This window comes from Talpa occidentalis, unplaced genomic scaffold, assembly GCF_014898055.3.
Source record: "Talpa occidentalis isolate TD23 unplaced genomic scaffold, MPIMG_talOcc4v2.1 talOcc4.2, whole genome shotgun sequence".
NCBI lineage: Eukaryota > Metazoa > Chordata > Mammalia > Eulipotyphla > Talpidae > Talpa > Talpa occidentalis.
In genome coordinates, this window is record NW_023602073.1 from 82,093,715 (window position 1) to 82,103,466 (window position 9,752).

A 9,752-nucleotide genomic window follows, 5' to 3' on the forward strand; every position below is an offset into this window, starting at 1 on the left:
ACAAAACAAGTGTGCCGGCCCTTGAGAAAGAAGGAGACGTCCAGATTGGGGAAGAAGCATCCTCTCTGGGAATTTTACTGGAGATGGAATGTCCTTCTGTTTCTGTCCTTGATGTGGAGCCCGTACTGAAAATCTAGCAGGCCTCTTGTGACTTTCGTTAGTCCTTCTACTGGTTGATCATCATTTGTTTTGTTTATTGTTCTTTGCAAATTTTCACCTATTTTTTCTGCCCTAACATCCCCATTTTACACCCAGAATCCGACAATCATTTTCCAGTTAGACGTTTTAATTTCTATCTCCAGTGTCTTTTATAATTGAAAATAACTTCAGAATTTCCATTTAATTTTCTCATTAGCAAAATGAGGAAACCCTTACTCTGTGAGACAAAATGACTTTCTCAAATTTGCAAATTTAATCTGTGATAGACTAAGACTGGACAACAAATCTCCAACGAACAGTTTAGTGATTCTCTACCATGACAAGTTCTCTCTTCACATTGCCCTTCTCATGCAGTTTTCAAAGATTCCTATGGATCAAGTCAAGTTTTAATCTAGACCAGGGATCAGAAAGCTATAGTCTGTGGATCAAGTGTTACTGTCATCATGCTTTTTGTCAGATTTTATTGGAACACAACCAAGATCATTAGTTTCCTTATTGCACTAGTGTCTTTGGCAGACTTGAGTAGTTACATGAAAAACTGTATGACTCACATAATCTAAAATATTTTCTATCTAGTTCTTTATAGAAAAACTGTGTAGGTCCCTAATCTAGACTCACTTCCAGTGCTCTATCTTACTATTCACCAGGTCCTATGGCACTGTTGGCTAGTCATTTCTTATCCATTCTTAACTTCTACAGTAATAAAACTTCTGATTCTTTTTTTTTTAAATTAACCCCATACATAACAGCCTAAAATGAAGACTGCATTTCTCAGCTTCCCTTGTATCTTATTGTGGCCATGGGATCATGAGAAACTGGTGTAGTTACATCTGCAACTTTCAGGAAGGATCCTTGATGGAAAGAAATGCACCCTTCTCTTCCTTTTGCCACCTTCTTTCTAGTTAGATTGACATTCAGATAACAGGGAAAGCCAATAGATACAATAAGACAAGTTTGGATATGAAGTTAATATATATTTAATATAAGCAACAAGACAGAAAGATCCTGTGCCCTTGACATCAAAGTGTTTCTACCATCCTCAGACCACATACCTCTAGGATTTTACACATGGGAGAGAAAGAATTCTATGTTAAACAAGATACTCTGTCACTTGTAATTCTCCCTAAGAGATATACTTTTCAATAGGAAATTTTACATATGGACAAACCAATATCTTCATAGTTTGTTGAACTATGTCTATTTCCAGACCTCCATTCTTTTGCTCAAATTACTAGTTCATGCTAGACTGCCCATTCTCTCCTTCATTTGACAACATTTTATAAATTATTCACTGAAGTTCCATCCACATCCTGAAACATCTTTCACCTCTTTTCCTATTTAAAATTAAGTTCAATATAGTTGAACTAAGATTGCATTCTGTATTACAATCTTTGTTTCACAAGTTTGGTACTTTATGGTCAATGAAAATGTAGAATTTTAAAGCATCATGATCATTGCTTTTGTTTTGCATTATTTCCAGGCTACTCATACTTTAGGTAACTACAAAATACCCAATGAATTTGTTTAAATAAATTTGGGCAAAAATGAGCCATAGTCACACATAAGCTCACAGGTTCTTATTCTTTAAACACAGACTGTCTTCCAACACCTGAAGCATAATGGAGAAACCAGCCAAAGGAAGCTCTGCATCAGGATAGGTCATTTGAAGCTGTAGCTGATAGACTTTGGCAAAGAGTTAAGTTATGTCTAAGTAAAGTTATCATGAGACAATGCACGTTATCATTGTGTATGATAAATTGGACAGAAGTATCATGCTCTCACTGAAGTAGTGGGTCTAATCCACATTCAAGTTCTTCTTTTATTATTTATGAGATGCTTTGAGGCTCTGGAAGCTACATAGTCATACTGTGTCTTCCTAAGTAATAGCACATTAGACAGATATATTTGAACTAAGGAACAAAAAGCTAATCAGATACTATTTATACTTGTCCCAGTTCATGAAACAAACAGAAATGTACTGACTTGTCAAGCACTTGAATGTCAAAGCTCAAACATTTCCTTAACCAGTATCCAGGCATTTTGCTCCCTCTGGCATTGCAGGAGGTACACTAAATCTTGTTTATCTACAAGGTATAGGGCCATTTATGTAAACCCAACCTGCAGGTCTTAAATGGTGATAGGTAGTCTGTCTGTTCACATTAGCTTACAGCAACAACATTCTTAGCACATTTTTACAAATGAATTGATTCCACTGCCAGCCAAAAGTCTACCTACAGATAAAAATCAGGAGCTACTGAAGGGAAAATCCAGTGAGAGCCATAGGAACATGATTTTTTGAGCACATGATGGATGCTCGCCTCCAATTCTTTGTACTTACTTGAGATAGCTCTATGGCCACCTCCCCTGGCAAGGAGGCAGAGAGTTGTCTATCTGCTGAGGGGAGTAAGATTATGGAAAAAGCAGAAAATTGTCAGATGGCATAGGAACAGAGTGGCTCCCAAGTCTTTTGTTTATTTGAGTTAAATTCTTCCTGTGCATATTCCCAAAGACTTAGTCTTCCAGTTTTAATGAACATTTTGTGAACATTTTTTATTTTTCAGTTGTTAATTTTTTAAAATTCTTATCAGAAATGTTCCTTTCTCAAAAAGAATATGATTAAATTATGCCTTCTTGTATCATTTCCACCAGCCTTGGGTTGAGAAAGAAATCTTACTCCTTCACCTTGCTTCCTGCCTTCAACCCAATCCTGTCTGTTGCTAGAAAAGCTGTAGCCTACAGATTCCTCTTTTCTTAGATTTCAACCCCCTGGTAACGATGAAGATAGGAGCAAAAGGCATTACCTTTTATTAAAAGTTCTCTTAGGTCATCTAAAAGATATCTTAAGTCATCTCTGTATTTATGTTCTAGATATTCTATTATAGTCCACTCCCCCATATTTCTCCTCCCAATCTTCAGCGGCTTCTCCAATCAGTTAAATTTATGTTATTCACTGTAAACACTGTTTCCTCCTTCATGTGTCCTCCCCTAATTGACTATGTTGGGGAAGTGTAATTACAAACAAGATCTCCCAATCCAAAAGTTCTTTCCAAATATAATTGAGAAAGAATAGTATTATTGAATAAGCATTAAACCATAATGTGATGTGCATCATGGGTAATCCCCTAAGAGCTAACAAGATGGAAAGAAATCTCACCCTTTTATATACCTACCAGATGCAATCCATTCCATGTATGTTTTTGGGATGAACAAAAAGTCATCCATAAGTAAGAGAAAGTGATAACACCATTTTTCACACATACTTCATCCTGACGTCACCTGGCAGCTGGGGTGACAATGGGTGCTAGATGCCTGGCTTCCTCCAAAGGAAACAGACTTCACAGAGCTTCATGACAGAAGGCAATTTTATGACCTGGAGCAGAGTACCCATCAAAGTTAAGCTCCTACTCTGACACAGAAATTGGGAAGGTACATTTCAAAGAGATGTTTCTCACATCTTTGAGAAAGACATTACTGGATTGCAAAGCTCAAAAAGGCCTATGTAAGTTTTCAAAAGGATTTACAAAATTTTAAAGAGAAAAGAATGAACTTACAAGTTTATTAAGATAAATGCACTAAAAATAAGGATAAAAGAAGTCTCTTCCCTTTATTTTCTACAGTTGAGAATTAAAACAAATGTTTAGACTAAGACCAAATTAATGGTTACCAGAAGAGAAGGGGGAAGGAGGTAGATAACTCCAGTAAAAGGGAACAAGTATGATGAAGGACATAACAGAACTTTGAGTGGGAAACTTTAAGTAGCAGATACACATGTTGATTTATAATGATGCATATAACATTGTAAAACATGTAACATTGAAACATGTAACATTGTGAAACAATGTTACTTCAATAATAATAAAAATACAAAATGAGCATCTCCCATTTTCTCTTAAGTCAGTCCTGCAGTGCAATGAATAAAAGAGGTAATACTATTATTTTATTAATAGGAAAAGACTATTCTTCTGAAAAAAATAAGTGTAATTAAAAAATCTTATTCTGGGGCCTCCCTTGTGGTGCAGCGGGTTGAGCACAGCACTGTGAAGCTGTCTGCAGCCTCTCACGGGTTCGATGCCCGTCTGGCTGGGGAGAGTCCCACATGGTGCGGCAGACCTCTCCTGCCTTGCCGGCTGCTCCTCTCAGCAGTGCTTTTGGTTGTCTGCCTGTTCTGTTTCCTACTCTGTCTCTGGTGAATCCTCTCACCCTCCTGCGCCTCTGGCCTGTACCCCAGCTCTTGTATAAATAAAATAAATCTTAAAAAAATCGTATTCGGGCCTCCCTGGTGGCGCAGCAGTTGAGCGCTGGGTTGCGAAGCTGCCTGCAGCCTCTGTACCGCGGTTCAATCCCCGGCTGCTTCCCGGCCACTGGAGAAGGGTCCCACATGGCGCGCAGACCTCTCCTGCCGCCCGCTGCTCCCCTCAGCAGTGTACTTCGGTCCTTCTGCCTGCTCTGCTCCCCGCTCTGGCTCTGGTGAATTCTCTCACTCTCCCGTGCTTCTGACTGTACCCAGTGCTTGTATAAATAAATAAATAAATAAATAAATAAATAAATAAATAAATAAATAAATAAATAAAATCGTGTTCTACTATAGAAAAGAGAGGTTTTTAAGTTTCCACATATATGTGCTAATGCTGATATACAGTATTAGTAGAAACAGAGTACAATGTTTGATGTCAGGGCTTGGGATGGGGATTGGAAATTTGTTGGTCAGAAGATACAAACTTTCAGATGAGTAAATTCTGGAGATCTAATGCACAACTTTGTGTTAATATCCAATACTACTGTTATATTCTTCAATGTTGCTAAGATATTAGACCTTAAATGTTCTTACCACAAAAAAAGAAATAATTATGAAACATGATGGAGGTATTAGCTACCTATGGCAATCATATATGTGCAAATATAAATAGATCAATACATGGACAACTTAAAATTACACAGTGTTATATGCCACTTCTATCTCGATTTAAAATAATAATATTTTAAAAAAGAAAAGCTGCAGACAGTTCTTACTTCTCCAACCCCCCACATATACCTGTCATGGGGTTTGAGAGCAGAGCATTAGACAGAGGCCAGGGCTTCAGGAGAGGCAGCAGAGATAGCAAACTCAGAAATCTGCAAGTTACAGGGCACTTTCAGGATGAGGAAGGCTGGAATAGGAAACAGACATCCAGGGATCTCTTCTTCCAAACTCTTAGTTGGTAGATTAAAAGCAAAGGTGAATGTAGTATTTCTGCTGACAGGTGACTGACAGCAATAATTAAACATAAAGCTTGGTTGAAGGCTGGGTTTTCTGAATAGCATTTGGACCCTTGGGGTTGATAAAATATGAATTTCTGAGCACCTGCAGATAAACTGGAAAGTCTACAAAAGATGTTTTCAAGATTTCCTGGTAGGGGAGCAGCACTGTTTGGCAGCAATGTTCTGTCTAAAGAGCAGATGGTTTAAAAGTAGTATCTTGAGCACAATGGGGAAGGGTGGAAAGAGGGGAAGGCAAGATAAAAAGCACACCGGATTTTTTTTTTAAAGGAATATGATTTAATAAACAGCAAAGGGGAAAAAAATCAAAGAGATGTGATGTCTAATAAAAAGATTTAAGATGCAAGATGGACTTTGGGACACATAAATGCTTTAGGTGCACACTACTGACAATGTGAATGTTTTATAACCCTATCCACCCAAAAGAAATATATCCATCTAAAACAACAAAATCAGAGAAAATACCAGCTCACTTGTCTCTAGTAATGAACATAAAACAAAATATATAGCATGGACTCTTACTGTTTAATTAATTCAGTTCCATCTGATAATTATTAGGAAATTCAGTCTGGTTTCCAGTGATGACATCACATTGATAAATGAACTGCTGAAAACTTACTTGTGAAGCATACCATAACAAAAATGGTCATCTATTCAGCACCTACTGTGTGTTAGTCAGGAGGTTAAGTAACCCACACAACTTACCTCAGAAATGCTCATAATAATCCTGAGAAGTAGGTATTATTTACATTATATATATATATATATATATATATATATATATATATATATATATATAACCTGAATTTCTGATAAACAATTCTATGAGTAAGAAATGGTGGAAGCAGAATTGAAACAGGGGTTGCTGGACACAAAGTCCTTTGAATTCTCACATTGGCTTATAGTACAGATTCTGTGAATTATGTTTTCCCATAGGATTCTACTCTATAATTTAATTCTAAATAGTTAGAAGACAAAGAAGCTTTCTGGTTAGTCCTTTTCTCATTTCATGTGTCATCACTGGATAGCTTTAATTACCTAATTATCTTCAAATAGAAATAACTCATTCTTATTTCCCATACTCTACTGAATCAGTGGACTCCCAAATTTTTCTATAACCTCTCCCTACCAGAACAAAATTTTTGATCATATAGTACCAATATATGTATATTTATTTTTTAATAATTTTTACTACTATATTAACATATTGTATGCCAATAAGCTAACATATTTTGTATATATTTCACACAAGTCCAAAGGGAATTTTTTAAATGAGATTAAATAAATATCTTAAGTATGATATTTTCAGTGCTTTTAAGTTTTATTCATCAACATTGTCCAAATATATTGAGTGCAATGTAATTGAATGTGCTGCCTTAAAAAAATAGTTGGCTTAGTATTTAGTCATACACGAATTAGATTCTAGGTCACTTTCTAAATTCAGTTTATTTTCATATCTAACTGAGGCATCTTTCATTTGGCTACAGCAGACATCAAAAGTAAATACTCAACTAGTAAATATGCATTTCCCTGATTTCAATCAAGTATCCTTGAAAACTCATTAGAGAGTACAGCTTGTTTATATTTTTAACAAGTAGGTTCAAATAGCCAATAAAATATGAAATACAAAACACCTGTAAACAGTTTAGACATTGTTTCCCAGTTACTTAAATGTGTGTTTATACAAACTGCACACATGTCGCTGAAATGACAAATGTTCATTTTCAATGTACTATTCTATACCACAAAAAAGGCAGTTATTTTCTCACTTTTCACTAATACAAAAACACATTGGAAAATTGTGAAGTGATTTGATGGTTCCTGTTGGATCTGTTTAGATGCTCATTGCTTTTAAGCCATAGAATGTGTATGACCAAGAGCTGCTACCAGAAGCATCAGCAACCAAACTTGTTTATGATGCATGTGTTGCTTACATTGCTGATCATTTTCAAGCTGCAATCTCCATAATACTATTTAAGCCTCTATCTTATTTCCTGGGATGTATCTAGTTTAAACTCAATCATACATGTATAAATCTATGTATCCAGCAACATTACTGAGTAGCAAATCTCTGATTAGACATGAGCACATCATGTGCCAATCTATCCCTAGAACAGAGCTTCAGACATAAGATATCCTGTTATAAAGCTCAGAGATCACACAGGGCACCCAGAGCACATTCAGTGGTGACAGTAAAATATATATATATATATATATATATATATATATATATATATATGTTCCAATATTTTCTTACTATACCATAGGGAGTGCCCACTTCCTCTCAATGGATCACTTGAGGGGATAATTCTAACTAGATGCCCTACCAACACCCTAAAACAACTTATCCAAAACAGAACACTTCTATTTCTGGCTTATTTCTGCCACAAACTAAAAGTATTATAAAACATATTTATAATATTCTGGTTATAACTCTCTTCTCCCTGAGGCCTCCCTGGTGGTGCAAGGGGTCAAGACAGAGCACTATGCAGCTATCTGCCACCACTGCAGCACAAGTTCAATCCCTGGCCAGGTAGTTGACCAACATGGCAGCAGACTTCTCCTGTCTTACCCACTGCTCCCCTCAGCAGTGTATTTCAGTGGATCTGCCTGTTCTGTTCCCCACTGTCTCTGGTGAATCCTCACACTCTCCCTCCAGCATCTCTGGCCTACACCCCAGCTCTTGTATGCATAAATAAATAAATCTTTAAAAAAAAACTCTCTTCTCTAAACAGAGTGACACTTAATTAAAAAAATAAAATAGTAACCAAAATAAATTTACATGTCCTTAAAATATTTTTTCATTTACCATTAAATATTAAAAGGAACATGTCAACAAGCAAGAAACATGTCATTTCATGCAATACACCATGCCAGTCAATGAAATGCAAATTCAAACTAATATGTGAGTGCCCCTAATCTCTAATGCACTTTTATGAACTAAAAAAAGTGATAATCGCCTACAAATAGAACAAAAAGAATTGATTTCATTAGTAATCAAATAAACACAACTCTAAAGAAAGAGAAATCACTTTCTCAGTCATGCTAAACACTTTAAATGGAACACTCCATATTAATAACAAAGAAAACCTCTTTTTTCAAGGATTATTTGACAAAAATTTCCAAAAATTCTAGAAATTTTTGTGTCACTTTAAACTATGACTAACAATGTCATCCCCATGAATTTATTCTAAAGAAATAACCTTATATACATGGAAATATTGATTTTAAAATTAGTCTTATAATAATTAGAGATAATATAAGTACTAACAGTTAGGGACTAGGTAAATTAATTGCAGTGAATCCAAACAAAGGACAACTATGTGGATAGTAAAATGAAATTCTGAAGGAATATTAAACAACATGGAAAAATGTTCATATAATTATAAGTAGGGGCGAAAAGGCAGGCTTTAAAAGTATGAAGAATGTTATTAATTTTTTAAATAATATTCTTGAAAAGTAAGAATGGAAGAAAACACATTTTTAGCAATATATGTTTCTAGGTAATGGGGTTTTAAGTAGTTTCCCTTAATTTTTATACTTCTTAATATGTAAAGTTTCTACATTGAATTATATATACACATATGTGTATTTACACATTTATATTTATACACATTCTATTCATCACAGACATATTTGAAATAGCAGTGTATGTAACTCAGGCAAACGGTCAATAAAATATCACTATTTTTCTGACTATTGGGATGTTTTTGATATTTGTTAGCTTACAATTTTTTTACTTATTAATTTTTTGTTTCTAAATATGAATTTATATTTGCTTTAAGAAAATATTTGGATATCCTATGACATGCAACCGAAACAAACTCTATATATGAGTATACTGGGTTTGATTTGGCTATATAACACAGACTATCCAAATACATTGCCTCAACAGAGTTATTTCTCTCACTTAGCAGAGGTCTACAGAAAAGGAGTCTGGAGGTGTTATGGTAAGTCAGAAATTGCCAAATGATCTAGGCTTGTTATACTTTTGTACCCCAACAATAGAAGTTGGCTTCTTTCCTCTATTCTCCGTATTGTCCATTCTAACTGCATTCCTGTCAGAAAGAAGGGAGAAAAAGGAGAGGCAATAAAACACACCTCCTCCAACGCTCCTTTGAGGAGCCTTCCTTGAAATGCTACCAGCAGCTCATGACAACCAGTATTTATATCCTGGAAATTGGAGACTACCTAGACATACATACGTTGCTACTTGGAGTAAATTTTGGATCTCCTTCCAAGGAAATAGAAGAGAATGGCATTTAAGTAGGCAAATAAGCTGTTTAATACATTTATAATAATAAAACTGATTTTATAATTTTTCTTGAAAGTGTGAT